The 19,899-nt window shown below is 37.6% G+C and overlaps 2 long non-coding RNA genes across 2 annotated transcripts; both read left to right on the top strand.

Moving 5' to 3' along the window:
* The first annotated feature begins 163 nt into the window (after positions 1–163).
* LOC119772215 lies at positions 164–935 on the top strand. Its single transcript, XR_005279232.1, has 3 exons — positions 164–478; positions 551–776; positions 848–935. It is a non-coding gene; the product is annotated as an uncharacterized LOC119772215 (long non-coding RNA).
* An 8,419-nt stretch (positions 936–9,354) lies between these two features.
* On the top strand, positions 9,355–11,889 carry LOC119772214. The gene is made up of 4 exons (XR_005279231.1): positions 9,355–9,550; positions 9,631–10,158; positions 11,190–11,235; positions 11,615–11,889. It is a non-coding gene; the product is annotated as an uncharacterized LOC119772214 (long non-coding RNA).
* The last annotated feature ends 8,010 nt before the right edge of the window (positions 11,890–19,899 follow it).

The following is a 19,899-nucleotide window of genomic DNA, read 5'->3' as shown; positions in this document are numbered from 1 at the left end:
GATTTTTTTGTGTGAGAATGTTTATTTACTGTTTTGTTTTTTCAATTTATTGATGTCATGATGAAATATCCCCCAGGCTATATAAAGTTATTGATAGGCTGACACAAAGTGTGTGAACAGATGCGATGAGAGGATTCCACAGAATTGAGAGGTGTAAGAGACTTCATAATGGTGGAGCTAAATTTACGACATTTCTCTTGGCTAATTCCTACCTGATTTAGCAATATGTATATTTAGCTCTTTCTGATGTTCCCTCTTTGCTGTTGACCAACAGTGAAAAATAGTTGGTTTTCCACTTGGTGGTGTCAGGACTCAGCCGACAGAGCTGTAAAGTTTTTGCCGGTTCTGCTCCCTTCTGCTTTCTCCGCAGGTGTCCGCAGTTGACAGGTGGGCCACCTATGGCTGGTTCAGCAGCCTCTGATCGCGCTATTAGAGCAGCATACGACAGCAGGAGGATGCCGGAGTGTTAACCATAGCGGTACGCCTAAGGGCACAGTCTCTCGACAGAGAACTGACTTCCATCCCTAATTTCTACCTCTGTGGTCCCCAGGTTTCCTCTTGTGCCAAATCCTAGTTCTGAGTCTCCACTAGACCCTCCCTTTTCACCTGGCTTCAAGCAAGGTGCTTCGAGTCTGGTTTCTCCTGCTACCTTGGATCACAGGAAAGTAAGAGCTGCTCGGACCACCCTCTAACCCACGCCCAACTGGTCCCTCGGACACCTGCCACCTACTCCATCGATCTGCGCTGAGTCCGCTCCGTCCTCCCCACGTCCGGTGGTAAGCTCGCGTTCCGCTATATATTTTCTCCTGATCGCCTTTCCCGTCTAATTACCTACCTTTCCTTTCAGAAGTTGAACGGGTCCCGGTGCTGTTGTTCCCTCATCGTCTCCATTGCTTCCATTTTCTCTGGTTCAACTCAATAAACAGTTAACTGATCCCTGTTGCCGAGTTGGGTTCGCATGTGGGCAAAATACGTTCAGCCGAACATGACAATTGGCACCTTTTTTCCTCTTTTGCAGTGCAACCACCCACCAATCATGATACCTGTGCTCAAAATCCAAACAAAGATGGCGGAGGTGCCGCGTGGGAGGCCAGAGTCACATGACCAATGGAGACAGAAAAGTAGTAGTCATCTGTCTGAGCAGTCAGTTTACTGAGTCCACTATAATGTCCACTATATAGTCCCTGCTCTATATAGTGACTGAGGGATAACGTAGAGGTTAGGGCAGATGTTTGGACAAAGCTTTTGTCAAAGTACAGCAAACTGTGCACACTCTCCTTCTACACACATGGCACTCTGCCATTAGTGTTCCACTCTACAGGTGCAGAGCAGGGCTCTTAAAAACTAAAAAGCCTCTGCTGACCTAATTAACATGGTACCTTTACTGTTCTCGACTGAAATCACAGCTCCAAGCTGTACTATCTACAGAGCCCTACCAGAGATCTTAGAATTAAACTTACTCAAATACTTCATTGGCCAGTTAATGTCTCATATACTGTCAGAAAACTAATGTTTGGAAAAAACTAAATGTTTATTCCAAACATCTGACAAAAAGAGGTTGATTTGAAGCCTTCAAATAGCATGTATTTATATGAAGACCATGAGGTGGGTACTCACTTAGAAGTGCCACTTCCATTTTCAAAGTCCAAGGAAACCCTGATCATATGATATAATTGTCGTCTAATATTCTTTTTCTTATTACAACCTTATTTCTGTCTCAAAATGCATATTATGCTGACATTTATTTGCTCTACCAGTAAAAATTTAGGTGAACAATGTGAGCCAAATCCATAGCAGAAAATGAAAAGTTAAAAGTGTACTTCTTTAAAATATTGCTAATATGTTTTGTGTTTCTTTGTCCAATAAACCATAAATTTCAATTTCGTAACTTGTTGTAACTCGTTGTTTGCTCAGTTTTAAATAGGACCAGACTTCTACCTGATGAGTGGATATGGTTAGAGCTCTTATATATTCACCCCATACCCACATCCCACAACAGCTGAGCAACAAAGATACAACAGAGCTTATATTCATACCACCAGAATGGTTGAGAATAAGCATGAGGTATGATAAGTATGAGGTTTTATACACTCTCCTTGAATATATTTAATTTTTCTGCTGGATAATTTGCCTGATTAGTTATTCATGCATAGCCATTGTTTTGTGTATTTAATAAAGGTAGTGGCAGCATCTTGCCCCTACTTGCAACACTAGATGTGGAGGGTGCACACACATTGTGTGGAGGCTCTTTCATGTGGATTAGAGTAGTTTTACTTGGATAAAACACAAAGTTAAAAACACCAACCAGTGTGGTCCTTGGATTAAGATAAAATAAATACAGAAACAAAGAGGAGAACATTTGTACAGAAAGATGTAGGTAATGCATGTGTTTGTTCCTGTAACCCAACACATTTACCTTTATCTTTACTTGATGGTGGCGCACTGTTGGTGGGTAAAACGGTGGCTAAGCTCTGCATCCTTTTTTTACAGTTGTGGTTTTACATTGTTCCAAATAGTCCATAAAAAAATATATAGTGTAATGTAAGCAAACGTTCAAAGGTTAAAAACAATGACTAATAATACTTATTCATGGAGCACCCTTCACTCACAAGCAACACAAAAAGTGTTTTTCAGCATTGTGAATAAAAAATTGTTTTTCCCATGTAATATAACAATACAATATGAAACAATATAAAAGAATGTGAATAATAAAGAACAAAGGTCACAATCAAGCATATGACACCTGTGGCAGATGGTTGAGAATGGAAATATCTCACCTGCAAATGTGAGACAGTTGTGGTTAAAATTGTATCTGCACTGTATTTACTGAAAACAGCTTAAGCATCCCTCTTTCTCAAAAACCTTATGGTTATTATTTTCTTCTATGCTTAGAAGAAGCATAGAATAAAATAACAATAAGGATATTATTATCTTCAACGGTTCTTCTTATGGTTGTTATTATCTTTTGTGTATGGCCCTTGTTTTCAGATACCATACAATAGGGACAAATTAGTTTCAAAATAATTGAAATTAGCTTTAACCAGTCCAGAGTAGGCCTACTCATTGCTTAATCTAAGCCTTGTCTGACAGTACAGGAGGCCGTACAGTGCAGGTCTGTAAAGGGTACTGACAGTGCAGGTCTTGCAGCAAAACTAGGGGGGTAAAGAATTCATCTTCACATGAATTACATCTATTCACAAGCTATAAGACTGATTTTACTTTGTTTATCAGGAACATTATGTTGCTTATGGAAATGAAAGAGAACCTATTATTCACCCTTTTAAAAAAGTTAGAAAAGGTCTAGGGGCTATATAAAAGACAAAACAACAACTTATTATAGCTAACCTTCTCAGATAATAACATTTCAGCTCCTTATGACCAGATGCTTGTACAGGTGCTGGTCATAAAATTAGAATATCATGAAAAAATAGATTGATTTCAGTAATTCCATTTAAAAAGTGAAACTTGTATATTATATTCATACATTACATACAAACTCATATATTTCAGATGTTTATTTTGTTTAATTTTGATGATTACAAATGACAACAAATGAAAATCTCAAATTCATCATATCAGAAAATTAGAATATTACTGAAGACCAATAAAAACAAAGGATTTATAGAAATGTTGGCCAACTGAAAAGTATGAACATGAAAAGTATGAGCATGTACAGCACTCAGTATTTAGTTGGGCCTCCTTTGGCCTGTATTACTGCAGCAATGCGGCGTGGCATGGAGTCGATCAGTCTGTGGCACTGCTCAGGTGTTATGATAGCCCAGGTTGCTCTAATAGTGGCTTTTAGCTCTTCTGAATTGTTGGGTCTGGTGTATTGCATCTTCTTCTTCACAATACCCCATAGATTTTCTATGGGGTTAAGGTCAGGAAAGTTTGCCGGCCAATTAAGAACAGGGATACCATGGTCCTTCAACCAGGTACTGGTAGCTTTGGCACTGTGTGCAGGTGCCAAGTCCTGTTGGAAAATGAAATCTGCATCTCCAAAAAGTTGGTCAGCTGCAGGAAGCATGAAGTGCTCTAAAACTTCCTGGTATGTGGCTGCGTTGACCCTGGACCTCGGAAAACACAATGGACCAACACCAGCAGATGACATGGCACCCCAAACCATCACTGACTGTGGAAACTTTACACTGGACTTCAAGCAACGTGGATGAAGTGCCTCTCTTCTTTTCCTCCAGACTCTGGGACCTTGATTTCCAAAGGAAATGCAAAATTTACTTTCATCAGAGAACATGACTTTGGACCACTCACCAGCAGTCCAGTCCTGTTTCTCTTTAGCCCAGGCAAGACGCTTCTGACGCTGTCTGTGGTTCAAGAGTGGCTTGACACAAGGAATGCGACAGCAGAAACCCATGTCTTTCATACGTCTGTGTGTGGTGGTTCTTGAAGCACTCACTCCAGCTGCAGTCCACTCTTTGTGAATCTCCCCCACATTTTTGAAGGGGTTTTGTTTCACAATCCTCTCCAGGGTGCGGTTATCTCTCTTGCTTGTACACTTTTTTCGACCACATCTTTTCCTTCCCTTCGCCTCTCTATTAATGTGCTTGGACACTGAGCTCTGTGAACAGCCAGCCTCTTTAGCGATGACCTTTTGTGTCTTGCCCTCCTTGTGCAAGGTGTCGATGGTCGTCTTTTGGACAACTGTCAAGTCAGCAGTCTTCCCCATGATTGTGTAGCCTATAGAACTAGACTGAAAGACCATTTAAAGGCTTTTGCAGGTGGTTTGAGTTAATTAGCTGATTAGAGTGTGGCACCAGGGGCCATCAATTTTGAACCTTTTCACAATATTCTAATTTTCTGATATGATGAATTTGAGATTTTCATTTGTTGTCATTTGTAATCATCAAAATTAAACAAAATAAACATCTGAAATATATGAGTTTGTATGTAATGTATGAATATAATATACAAGTTTCACTTTTTAAATGGAATTACTGAAATCAATCTACTTTTTCATGATATTCTAATTTTATGACCAGCACCTGTATGTCTTCCAGTCAGATGTCTGGGCTTACCCCAGTAGCTTCTGAGACTGCTGTGATTAGGATGTTCAATGACATCATTATAATTAGAGACTGTGAAAGAACCACAGTGGTGGTGGTATTAAAGGACCTTAGTACAGTGTTTCGCACTATGATCACTTGGTTTTACTAGAGCATCTGAAAAAATTTGTCAGTAGTGAACTTTAAATTAGGGACCGGAAAATCATGTACAGCTCCTCAAAGCTCCATTTTTGGCCCCTTTTGTTCAATATCCTCATGCTCCCTTTGGCTCAGATTATAGCACACAATGATATCAGAAACCATGACAATGCAGATAACATATAGTAGTTAAAATTGAATATAAACCCACACTGGTGTCAAAAGTACACACATTTGTTACTTAAGTAGAAGTATAGATACTGCAGTTTAAAAACACTCTGGTAAAAGTTAAAGCATCAACTTGACCTCTTTACTCAAGTAAAAGTGAAAAAGTACTGTATGTGTTCCAAAAACTACTTAGGGCCGGATTTATCAAGATCCAATTTTGCGTGCAGTAATTTGCGCTCGCAAACTGGAATTTTGCGCGAGGGGCTGAACCATTAGCCTGACGTAGTCCGACTCAATTCTAGTCAGAATATGAGTCTGATGCTGCTCCATAGAGCTGTGATTATGGGGCGTGTTTTGAACGAACCAGGAAAAAAAATGCCTGTGTACTCAATTGGATAGACCTACAACCAATAAGAGCAACGGAGTGCGTGAGGTATGTTAAGCGAGGCATAGTTGTTGTCCACAAAAATCAAAGCGTGCAGTTTCACGCCTAGAATAAGAAGATGAGCCTTGATCGCGTTTCTCTGTTCCTCTTTTAAAATTAAATTGCTGTCGATATCTTCTAGAACAGACCTAATAGCAGAATCTACTCACCCAAACTCTCCAGCGGCAGCCATTATTGTTGTCACCCAAGCGCGCTTTGGTCACGTGGTTGATTACGTTACTCTTGATCATCTGTCCATCATCGTATAAAGCCCGCCCTGACAATTTGATTGGATCGCCTGACAGTGGGCGATAATACTCGCGCTACTATGGAGCAGAGCCAGACCGAACTTCCCCGAACTCAAACCTTGTGGGCGGGACTAAGTTCGGACTGGCACCCAGGCTACTGAACCATGGTTTGCGGGTGATTTACCAAGAGTGATTGCATAACTGGTGGCAGGTGCAAAACTGTTGGAGACGCCCTATTTAAATGATGGTTTTGTGCGTTTTGTGGTTTGCGGCAAAGTAGTTTGTAGTTTGTACAAACTAGTGCATTAAGAAATTTACATCTTACAGTGACACCCCCACCCCCTCCAAAAAAAAAAATTAAAAAAAAATAAAATAAAATATATATATATATATATATATATATATATATATATATATATATATATATATATATATATAATATATATATATATCCCTAAGGTGGTATGTGGCTGAATTTCTACTTCACTGCAGTAAAAAAAAAAAAAAACTGGTGTTTTGTATTGGCCTGTAGAAAAATGCACATACCAAATGGCTCACAAGAAGTGACTGTGGATGAGACTACTGCGCGTACGCATCCCCGCAGCATTGGCATGTTGCTCCACAGGCGCAGGGGGGAGGTCGGGGTTCTCCGGTAGGGCGTCAGGGCGACATGGCATTTAGAACGTCGGACAGCACTTCTGAAAAACCAGATTGGGAGATCCCAGCTCTCGCTGCAACCGTACGCTGGAATGACCCAGAATGACCCAGAAAAAGTGCAATGTTGCAAGGAGTTTTGTGATATCTGGTATCTGGGTCCACCTTGTGGCTGGCTCCAAATCCATTCAGACTTCCCCCAACAGCTCCAAAATGTCAATGCTGGATAAACGATATGTTTTGATGATCGTTTCCTCGTTCATTCCAAAAATATATTCACACGGAGTGAAAAAATGCATTCTCTGCATCTCTTTGCTTCATTTCGATGTCTCCTTCTTGCGACAATAACCGCTGCCATGTGTGCGCAATTACGCATACAGACCATTTGCACCTTCTTTTGAAACGTGTTAAATATAGAGTCAGATACCGTTAGCAAAATTGCTTTAAGGTTTGATAAATCACTTTGCGAGTGCTAAATTAATATATTTACATGTTCTCCTCCCACAAGACGCACTTTTGCGTGTAAACGCCCCATATTGCATATTCATTTCAGAAGAAGTACTAAATAGATAAGAGGCTCTATTTAGCACGTTTTAAAGACCAAATCCTTTTAGCACGCTGTTGATAGATCAGTTTGTACATTTTTTAGCCTGCGTAGTGAAATAGCTCACGTTTTTATACACACAAACCTTTGATAGATCCGGCCCTTAGTATAAAAGTATAAAAGTGTAAAGTAACTTTTAAAATTTAAAGCGTTGTATGACTCATCCAATTACACTAGATTTCACTAGATGCGGATGGCACCAATGACGTGAAATAAATATTTATAATCATTAAACCAAATCCAAGAGTAACGAGTAATGGTTATTTTAAGAATGTAAGGAATAGAAAGTACAGATACTTGTGTTAAAATGTAATGAGTAGAAGTCAGAAGTAGGAAGAAAAATAAGTAATGGAGTAAAGTATAGAAACCTAAAAAGTGTACTTAAATACAGTAACAAAGTATTTGTACTTCGTTACTTGACACCTCTGTAAACCCATTAGATTGTTGCTTGATGCCTATGACAGATCAATATGTGGATGTGCCATAATTTGCCAACTGAATAAAAGCAAAACTGAGGTAATAATCTTTGGACCAATGGATGAGAGATATAGTGTTAGCTTACAGCTTCAGCTACTAAAGCTAGAAACCACGTATGGTTGAAATCTTGGTGTCATGATAACTCAGACCTGAACCATCATTAAAAAAAAAGGCAGTTACTAAGTTAGCTTTGTGTCAAATTAAGAACCTTTTCATGATTAAAGGACCAATGTCCTTGCAGGATTTGTCTGTGTTGATATTGATATCCACAAAATACATCTTGAATGTAACACTTTGATTCATATAGGTCGGATGCATTCAACATGGATATGCTTGACGTCACAACCACCAAGCTACTTGGGAACATCCGACCCGAAGTAAATTCAGAAAAGTAGCCTTCAGGCTTATAGATAAATCGGACCTGCACCACTGAGGTGTCAGTCTGCTCATTAAACCATGTTTTAGTCATAAAGCGTTAAATAAAAAGGCTATTTTAAAGATTTTTCTCAGTAACAGCTTAGATAAAATCTCTTTAAATGAGTTGTCATTAGATGAGTTTGTGGCTTTTTTCTACTTGTTTTACTACCTGCTTTTATCATGTTTTTACCATTATTTGCTTTCATCTGCTTTTATTTTATGCACTTTGAATTGTCTTTGTACTGAATTGCACTACACAAATAAACTTGCCTTGCCTTAATACCTGCTACTTTTATCACCTTTCAGAGAGCTATTTCACTTGAATTCAAATATGCTATAGCAGGCCTCAGCCCCTAACCTGTGTTTGCACTTGCACTTTATACACATTGCACTGACAAGAAGGGTGAGATCTCTCCTTCAGACAAAGTATGGCAACTTTTTGGCAATGTGGCAGTGACAATGCCTTCAAAACAAATGGAGCCAGGAAGATCTGTTGCAGTGACTGAGAGAACATGCATGAGCACTTTGTTTATTGCAGCCAAAAACAAGATACTTGCCTTTTCCAGAATGCATTTCAAAGCGCTAGGGGAACTTCTTATTAGGATAAAAAATATATATCTCTTTTTTGTTGTTGTTTTCTTTTTTTAAGGTTGTGGTTGTTTTGGGTTTGCTCTTTCCTGCACAGAGACATCAGTGTTAATACAGCGTCAGGTCTAACTGCCGTTTACATTCAGTGCGTTAGAGATTCGTTCCTCTTTCACTGCTTGAGAAGCTGAAAATTATTGCAGCAATGGCCTTAGAGTTAACAAAGGAAATCATGGTCAGTCTGGTATACAGTAGTTCCACATTTCTGGTGAGAAAAGTAACAACATTAACTGAAACCCAGAGACGGCGTCAGTATCACGGTAAGAAATGCACAAATAGTTGTTTAAACTCATAAATTATACACAATGAATTAATGTCAGCATTCACTGTATTTGAAGCTAGTTTATATAGTTCACTGAAAAGGATGATACTGTATATAAGTGGAGGTTGTTCTTCTCTTGGTTACCCATGTAAAACAAAAATAACAAAGTTTGCAAAAGAAGGTGGGAGTAAGAAACCATTAGGATTCTCAGAGCACTCAAATTAGATGGGCATTATCAAGCTTGATTGTTTAAAACTTCATTAACTGCCTGGTCTGACAACTGTTTCCTGGTACTCTCACACATATGCTTTTTGAGACTTGTTTATGACACGTTTTTATGACTTGGCTTCCCAGCACTTCCTCTGCATTTACACCTATAGCAGACAATAAAGTTTCTGTCTGGCTTTTATATTCTGATGGTCACCATGTTCAGTCTGAGGCAAGCAGCTCTAGTTCTTATTCATCTGATGAAAATACAGAGTCTCTTTGAAGGTAAGGTGAATATATATTTTTCCTCATTGTTTCCTACAGTACTGAACTGAGTTTAACTGCAACATTTCTGTATGTTTCAGTATCAGCCACTCAGACGGCACATTCTAATACGGTTGTGTCCAGCGGCGACCCGGTCACATTTACTTGCAATATCTCTGGGAATACCCCCAAGGAAATCACCTGGACCGATGGCAGATATCATTTTGTGAATATTAGTCAAAATCAGACATTCTCAAATTTCTCAACCGAAAGAGTTAAAATAGACTCTGAGATGCCTTTTAAGTTCATTATCTTCAGAGCTCAACATAATGATGCAGGATTTTACACATGTAGTATAACTGATACAGAGGGCGTCCATGAAAACACATGGAATTTAACTGTTTTGGAAAGAAACACACGGAATTTAACTGTTTTGGAAAGACAAGGTTTGTTGAGACAATAACAATATAGTATTTAATTGCAATGACATTACAGTTCACCATCACCCTGCATGATACTGAATACCTCTTTTTTTCAGGTATAAATTTCTCAAGGCATGTGTTTTTTATTTTATCACCTTCCATTGGATTGATTTTATGTTGCTTCATGCTGGTTGTCTGCCTCTGCAGGTAAGTAATAATAATCATCAGGGCTGCATGTATGATAATGGGTAATAGTATGAAAATTTAGACAAATCTTTAATTAATACAACACTTTTGCATCAGATTTGCCTAATATTTTTTTAAGGGGTTTTTAACTTCCTTCCTTTGGAATGGCCAGTGGTGCAGTTTGTTTTGACTAAATTTAGCGAGACACTTTTCATCTTTTAGCTGAAAATAATCACTGAATTGTAATGCTTGAACTACTAAAGTGTGTTTATAGCAAGATTAAGGTCAACTTGAAAAAAAAAGGAAAAGTTTTCTGTTATTGTGTCTCTAAAATGAGCAAAAAAACAGACGTTTACCATCATAAATTTGGTAATCAAAAACATATCATTAGAATGTGCAGAATACTGGGAGAAGGATATTTAAATAATTTTAGATATACATAAATGCAATTGATCAATCCCAAAGCCTGGAGTAAGATTCAGTTCCTCCTTTCATATTAGGCAATTAAAGGAAACATTTACTTGCCATCCTCTGCATATAAGATACCAGGTCTTTGGAGAAGCACGCTCAATAGAAACGCCAATACTTCCTTCTCTTAAACCTAGCTAGCTTCTCCTGAGCCCGAGATGCTAAGAGGCATAGGGCCAGATTTATCAAGATCCAATTTTGCGTGCAGTAATTTGCGCTCGCAAACTGGAATTTTGCGCGAGGGGCTGAACCATGAAATTTTAATCTTACAGTGACCCCCCCACCCCCTCCAAAAAAAAAAAAAAAAAATATATATATATATAAATATATATATAAACTTTGGCAAACCTTTATTCCCTAAGGTGGTATGTGGCTGAATTTCTACTTCACTGCAGTAAAAAAAAAAAAACAAAAAAAAAACAGGTGTTTTGTATTGGCCTGTAGAAAAATGCACATACCAAATGGCTCACAAGAAGTGACTGTGGATGAGATTACTGCGCGTACGCAATGGGGAGGTCCTGTAATGTATAGCCTAGCTTCAAAAGTCTCAAAAAATGTTAATATGAGCTTCTTCACCACTACAGGAATTGTAGGAGGAGAAGAAAATCCCAACATTTAGGCGTTAACCAGGTGAGAAATGTCTGTCTGTCTGTCCGTCCGTCCATCTTAGCTCTTCTTTTGCGCTCTACAATGTCTAAAATGCTTAATTGATTTTTGCTATTCTCACTGCTTCTTTGGAAGAGTTTTTAGATGCCAAGCAATTACTTAAAGGCAACCATTTCTACTGCTATTGCTTGTTTAGATTATAACTGCTAAACCAAGATCATAGCGTTATTCTCAGATTTTTTCATTTTTCTTCCAGGCTGTGTGGAAAGGTTTAGCTTCTAGCTGGGCCCATTTAATATTTCCTTATAAGTTAATTGACATGATGACTAGATTTTCTGCTTTCAAAATGTTTTTGCTGTTGTCTCGACAATCTTATGACTGTGACTCTGTCTTTATCCTGCAGTATATCCCGACTGATCCATCGGATAGTTCAGATTGCTGGAGGAGCAAGCAGCAGAGAAAGGGGTACATTGAGAGAATGAACTCAATTTATGGCTATTTCTGAGCTGAGACCCCCTTCAGACATATCAAGGTGGATATATGTGTTTGATGAACATTACCTGCAGTTTTCTTTAAATAAGAGGAGACTCTAGAACAGCGGTCCCCAACCTTTTTTGCACCACAGACCGCTATATGTCAGACAATATTTTCACGGACCGGCCGGGGGTAAATACGATCAAGTAAAATGATACAACTGGCATAAAATCAAATACAAACAGCATAAAAATATAACAACAAGCCGGTCCCATCTAGGGGTAATAGGAGACAATGACACACGAATTGCCCAGTCTGCTCCGTAGCTTTGCTTTGGTTGCTGTTACCGCAGAAAATCCCGCTTTAAGATAGGATGTTAAATAACATCGGACGTTCATAAATCATATATATATATATATATATATATATATATATATATATATATATATATATATATATGTATATATATATATATATATATATATATATATATATATATATATATATATATATATATATATATATATATCCTTCCTCTTGTGTTAGCTTTCTGCTGCCATCTGTAGTGTTAGCGGGTCATTTTGGACCCGAGTATTAAATCAGCCATAAAATACCCTAAAAACAATCTTTCATCATCCAATGTTTTTCTTAACGCTTGTTTAGCTGATTGGGCTCCCTTATCTATTAAAAGATTGGTTTTAATATTTTTTGTGGCCCCCTGGGCCTTTGTTTTAGCAGCATACCCCTCGTTTTCAATGTCTAAAAAGTGGTCAAATTAACCTTAAGAGAAGAAGGCAACAAAATAATCAGTTGTTCTGTTACCTGAGTGCAACTGAGAGATATTAAAACACATTTCATAAATGTTCAACAAAAAAAAAAGATTTTAATTTTAATATTATCAAATATAGTAACATCTATGGTGTTTCGGGTCATTTTGGACCCGTATATATTTACTTCAAAAAAAGGGCAAAAACAAGTCTTTTTTTCCCACACAATAGAACTTGAATACAATATTTATATTTGTGTATATTTACACTTTTGGTGTGTTCTTTGCAGATATATTTGTTGCAGGTGAAGCACACTATGTAGGTTTTTCTGTCCATATTGCTAGGGCAGACCTGACACCTCTTTCTTTTTGAGCGAGGTGGTCTCACTGGCATTGTGGCTATGGATGGAGTGCTTGAGGCAGGGCTGGCATCAGAGGGGGAAGGTGATGCTGATGCTCTTCTTGTTGCTGTGGATGTGGATGGCATGTTTGGTGACCACTGCAGCTGTCTGACCAAGTCTGCAGTAGCTGGGTCTCGGGGCACCCGTTCCCATTGCTCAATGTGCGGCTTGACAAGGGAATTCACGAGCTCCTCAAGAAACATTCTCCACTTAGTGTTTTGGGTTGAATTCCACCCTTGGTGAATATGGGTCCACAACACAAATGCATTGTATGCAGACACTATTGAGGATGTTGTAAAACACAACCATTGGCCATCTCCTGGTCATTCGCTGGCAATTGTAGGTGGCAGTCAGCTTGTCCAGATTGTCCACTCCTCCTGTCCTTCACCAGCCACATTTCAGCGGGCAGCTCAGGTTTATTTTTTTTATGGTGCCCACCATGGTGAGTTTCCTCCTGAGAAGTTCCTGTCCAAGGTCATAGCATGTAAAAAAATTGTCACAAGTGATGTTGTGACCCTGCAGTCCAGTAGTCAAATCGAGGACTACCCGTTTTCCTTGGTTTTTACAGGGATGCCGCTTGCAGATTTTCCTGTGTAAATCTGTATGTTCCACTCATAGCTTGTTTTAGCATCACAGGCTGCCCAGATTTTTATGCCATATTTGCCTGGCTTACTGTGCATGTATTGCTGGAACGGGCATTTTCCTCAAAAAGGGAGAAAACGTTCATCCACTGTCACCTCTGGCCCTGGGTTGAACATCAGTGGAAGGAGTTGCACCCATCTCTCCCAAACATCCCTGATGGGAGCAAGCTTGTCAGATTTTGCTCTGGTGTATCGATTGTCAAATCTGAGGACTCTTGAGATCATCTGAAACGTCCAAAGAGACATTGTTGCCGGTTCTCAGAGGCCTGCTCATCTCCATCGCTAAAATCCTGTGTGTCCTCTGCCTCATTTGCAGCAAAGATGTGATCCAAAGCTTTATTTACAGTGAATCTTCTCCTTATTGTTGCATCCTGTGAATTGGCGATGTGTACTCCTCAAGTCACCACCTCTACACTCAAATGGCTTGACAAGCCTGGACATGTCTCCCTTTGTTTGTTTTCGCAAAAAGGCAAAGACAAAAAGGCCCTAAATTAAGCTCAAGTGGTTGGAGGAAGAGCCTGTTGGTTGATTGTGTGTTCATGATTACATTTTAGGCATTTTTTTTATTGTTTTATAATCAAAAATTGTAACCGGGTCACAAATGACCCGAACACCACAAAAGTCATTTTTTTCACCAGAGCACTTTATAATTTAGTAAAAAAATAAAATTTGATTTTACTTTGTTAAAATGGAAGTCCTTGACAAAGTCAAAAAGTTTCAATGCAAAAAACAAATGTATGATGTACTTTTATGCATGCTAAAACTCAAAACGGGTCCGTAGGGACCCTAACACCATAGGAAGGATATATATATATATATATATATGGTTGGTGGTTGGGGACCGCTGCTCTAGAATTGGTATGTATGTATATAAGCCATATTTCTTACTTTTTTATTTTGTTTTTCTTTCCTTATTTATCTTAATATACTGTATACACCTGGATATACTGTATATATATTGTTTATTCTTAATGTACCTTTTCCTCCTTGTTTGCACCTTCTTTAACTTCTATGCCAATATGTGACGAGTGAATATCTCCGCTGTGAGATCAATAAAGCTCATTTAATCTAATCTAATCTAAGACATATATGAAGAGGACTTATTTCAACAACAGGACCATCTTCATGTTGTCGGGAGTGGTGTTAGATGCAGGGTTTCGCCCTGAAACCAAAGGGTTGCCAATTTGAACCACAGCTCTGGCTTTCCCTGTTGATGTGTCCTCAGGCTATAAGCTCTTCACCTGTATTGCCTACTGATGGTGGTCAGAGGCCCGACTGGCACCTGTGTATGGCAGCCTCTGTTCCATCAGTGAACATCAGGGCAGCTCTAGCTATAATGTAGCTTACCACCGTCAGTGTGTTTGAATGGGTGAATGATTGAAAGTAGAGCAGGGGTCACCAACGTGAAGCCCGCAGGCACCAAGGGGACCTCAGAGGCCACAGGGGGTGACCACAGCATCTTCTGAAAATGGCACAACTCACCAGTGGGCTAAGACTGAAATTTTATCTTAATACATTGCTCTCCTTTTTAAATCATTTATAGAGCATTTCATAATTTTAATCATACAGTGCATTTATAGAGATTTCAAGATAAAAATATAAAGAAAATGAGAAGTTAAAAAAGAAACAATGAAAATATGCTTATTATGTATGAAGTTTAGGTGAACGCTGATCACTCCGGTTAATAGGTCAGTATATATATATCAGTATATATATATAAAACAAAAAAAACTGTTTTCTCACCCCTCGTGGGGTGGTATGTGTCATCCTCAAGCTCGGGTCCTCTACCAGAGGCCTGGGAGTTTGAGGGTTCTGCGCAGTATCTTAGCTGTTCCTATATATATATATATATATATATATATATATATATATATATATATATATATATACACTGATATATATATATATATATATATATATATATATATATATATATATATATATATATATATATATATATATATATATACATACACTGATATATATATATATATATAACCACTCCCCTTCTTTCAGTGAGAGATATTCAATTCCAAGCTGCCTCTCACTCTCAGTTGATCAATTAATGAGTTAAATTGACTAAACATTGGAACAAATTACAAGCTAATCCACAGTTTTTTACTGTGTGAAGTAGAACATGGGAGACAAGACCTTGAGTTGCTAAATATAAGCTTATAGATACTTTCATTATTTTCAATGCAGAGATGGGGGTTGTGGAGTCAACAAGTCATCCCCAAGCCATTTATTTGTTCTGCCAAATCATTTAACCATGTAGGTCTACATGTACAGTGAATTAAACTGTGCAATTTCATGAGACAGAATGCTTTTCATAATAAAACTGGATAAATTAAGTTTTCTTTATGTGATTGATTGCACTTAATTAAAAATATGCATTCAGGAGTTGAGTTGACAAAATGAAGACAAAAGGCAAAATAATAACTTAATAATAACATATATATATATATATATATATATATATATTCTATCTTATTTTGTTATTTTGTTTTGTTTTTTGTCTGCACCAACAACACCAAGTCAAATTCCTTGTAAGTGCAAACCTACTTGGCAATAAACCTGATTCTGGTGATAGAAATTTCCATTTAATAAAATATTTTAAAAAACGTCAAACTGAAATAAATGCTTCACTCTGTAACTGTCTTATTAAGCATCTGATGACAGTAGAACCAATGTATCCCGTTCCTGTTTTTATTCATCATATTTAGAAGGCTAACATTATGAAAATGTAACAATTCTTATCTTTAAGGATTCAATTTGTGAATATTTAAAACATTCTTTCCATGCTAAAACGGAAACAGAAAGGGGTGGAATGGTTCTCCAGCCACAATAATGGGGCTAATGGGGCATTTACATCTGAAAAGGGATCATGAGTTGATAAGTACAGTTGGGGGGACTGGAGACAGAAGAAAATTCTCACATCTCTTCTTCTGTTAAAAATAAATATATGGCAAAAAAAAAAAAAAAAAAAAAATTAACCCCCAAACTATTCAGTAAAAAGGCCTCCTAAATATTGAGGAACCAATCATTTAGTCTGATTAGTTATAAAAAAAAAAAAAATATTAAATCAAGAAAACATAAAATTCTGGTATTGTAAAGCCCAAAATAGAGAACATAGAAAAATAATGCACTTTTCTGTTTGTTTGTTTTTTATTTACCTTTTTTTTATATATATAAAATATTTTTTGTTTACATTGTGAAAGCCTTGGGCCAGCCCAAAAATAGGTGTCTGCCTCCAGGCATATGCCCTGTATTACCAATGGCAAGTCCAGCCCTGAAAGTATCTACTTACATCTTTTGACATCACTTTAATTAATTAAGCACATTTGGTCTCCACTTTGTGCTTTTTTTTTAGTAGTTGAACTTGTACGTAAGTATTCTTCTCAGATCTGAAATATACCTGTTAAGAGTGAAAATTAAAGCTAAATGAAATAAATGGATAAACAAATAAAAAAACAAACTGTTATGGTTTAAGTTTGTGGGGTTAGTTTGTTTTCTTTTTCAGTTCCACCATTCGTCCACCAGATGGTGCCATCTGGTTATTCCTGTCTTGGAGGGCTTGCCTACATGTCTCAACTACCCACACCTGCAATGAATCATTCATCACCTCAGAGGAGTATATGAGCAGCTGGCTGTCATCACCTCTTCGCCAAAGTGTTTGCTTGTTTTGGGTTGTCTAGCCCCTCCGAGCTTTTGCTGAGTCAATTGTTGAACCTTTGTTGTGAATTCATGCTCTTACCTTTTTTTTTTTCTTGTAAATCTTTGGCAGGAAACCAACAGATCTTTTGGGATTTTTCAAGTCCTTCCAGCCCTGGAAGAAAACCTCTCGAGACGCTGAGAGCTCCACAACTCACCTCTTTTGAATTCCAACCACATCAAGATTTTCAGTTGACAGTCTGCTCCTCTGTGCCACCATAAACTTACCTGTCCGCCCTCCGACGACTCAACCACTTTCAACCAGCCAAGGCCTCCACAAACTGGAACCTCTGACCACCCTCCAACTCAAGCAGCTAGATCAAGTAAGAACAGAGCCTCAGTCTTTTGCATTTTTCTCCCCACCAACTGTGAACTCGCCTTATCACTCTCTCCTTTGTGCAGTTGCACTTGGGGGGTTCTGGCCGAAGGACCCCCCAAGCTGAGATAACCCTGTTTCTGTCTCTTTAACGGGAAAAAAAAGAATCTTTCAAACTTTAACTATCTCTCTGTGAGTGTTTCTGCATGTGGGCAAGAAGTATTAGACCCATCGTGACACAAACGGAAGCGTTGCTGTTATCTGGTTAGTGTTCAGATCCCAATCGAGGACCATTGATCTGCTTCTAGCACTAAGAAGAAAAGCTTTCTTTGCACTTCCAGTTAAACTAGCCTCTTAAATTAATTTCCTAAACTTAGTTTGCATGAAGAAATTGAACTGTCTACATTTAAAAGCTTAGCATTCAACCTGAGTAGCAAGGGAATAGCAGCAAACTAAAAAAAACAACAAAGATTTAAGAAGTTTGTGAGAAACTATTCTAATTTTCTTGGACAGTGATGGAGGAAAAAATAGGATCATGTAGCAGCTTGGAAAGAATTGTTGCATGTTTTAGGGAGAAAAAATTATTCATAATTGTTAAGTACTGAAATCCTGTCCTTGTTTTTTTTATTTTCCAAATTAAGTGCTGTTAGATTTATTTCAATTAATTTTAGAAGGCATTTTTTTTATTTCATCATACAACATGTACTCCAATAAATAACCAATAAATAACTAACAATAATAACTCGATGTAAAACAGTCATTCATTCCACTAAAATGCATTTATTCTTTACCACTAGTATCAGCAACAATGTATTGAGTTTATATTCAAAATTAGGATCTAATTAAAGATAAATGTCCTCAATTACAGTACAGGGAGTGGAACTCCTTTCAATAAAGTTTAAAAACGATATTCAAACCTCTTTGTTCTGTGTTCATAGTCGGTTCCTCTTACAAGTCACCGTTCTCTCTTTTACACTCTTTTTCTTTTCTAGCCATAATACACATTAAGCGTTTCAAATAAAGGTTTTGTTTTTGCAAACACAATTAGAAATTACAAATGAAGTTTTTTACAAAGTACTCTTCTTGTAATTAGCTCTTATGGAATATTCATAAGGAAATTTTACCTGGTTGCCAGAAAACCTGGAAGACAAACATATGTTTTTACAGTTTCCCTAATGTCTTACTGTAAGTATCATCTTATAAAATTGTTGTTTCAGTGGCTGGTAGGAAATTTCAGATGATTAAAAATTGTGTCTTATTGAAGCCAAGCAAGATGGTTCTAACACCTATGCATTAATGCATAAACTTAAATATTGTAAAAGTCTTTGAAAGGAACAAATTGTCTAACCAAAAAAAAAAAAAAAAGTACTGTGCAGCTCATTACTTGTGTACGGTCTAGCACTTCAGTGCTTTCTGCTTTATCTCTTAGTTCTACCTTTAAGGCTGGCTGCTAGATTTATATATAGGAAATAAATAAATTTTTTCCTGACATATAATGGCCACCTTATCACAGTAGTTTGTAAGTCCTAAACCAAAGCCTAAAACTGTAATCTTCCCCAACGGGACCTGATGGAAGTTTCCAGAAAGATGGTTTTCCCCCACAATGTAGCGGTTTAACTGTCCCTGCCTAGTAGGGAAAAACGAGTACACTTTTTTCCACACAGGAAGTGAGAGTCAAGATGTTTCTAACTGTTGCACAGTCTTTTTTCAGTTTTATGTTCAGTTATTTTGCTATTCAGGTTCATGAATAAAAGGTGTAAAGAAGTTATGCCATTATGTTGTTTTAGATTTACTTTTGGTTTGACAGATTTTCTTGTACTTTACTTTACCCAGTAAAGTATCCAGTAGATAGCTAAGATTTCTACTTAAGTAAACTAACAAAGTATTTGTACTTTGTTACTTGACACCTCTGGTTAGGACCACAGATGAAAGGCGGGTTTGAAGTGTTTCATTGTCAGAATAAAACAATCTGGACACAAACGCAACAAATTCACAGCAACTTTTTAATATATCAAACTTTAACAGAAGACTATCAGTAGAAGCTAATGAAGCAAAAGGAATCTTATTTTAAAGCAAGAATGTTGCAGATTCAGACTGAGTAGATCGGAAAGAATATAAAATATTGGTGTAATATTTTTTTAGCACTGGGCATGCTTCTTACCAAAAGTAACTATTGATAGTTACCTCTACTTATAGTTATAGTTACCTCTGCCAGAAAATTACTGAGCCAGTTAAGAAGTTGTCTGTCAATGGAAATTAATCAGATAACATCAAGACATTGTCATGCAGGATTGGCTCCCCCCTGGATGAGCATATAGTGGCAACAGATGGATCCATGGACCTCGTCATTGACTTTGCAACAACCCCTCATTCCAAGCA

This window comes from Cyprinodon tularosa, unplaced genomic scaffold (assembly GCF_016077235.1).
Source record: "Cyprinodon tularosa strain WSP-4 unplaced genomic scaffold, ASM1607723v1 ctg702, whole genome shotgun sequence".
Taxonomy (NCBI): Eukaryota; Metazoa; Chordata; class Actinopteri; order Cyprinodontiformes; family Cyprinodontidae; genus Cyprinodon; species Cyprinodon tularosa.
This window is presented reverse-complemented; position numbering and strand designations above follow the sequence as displayed.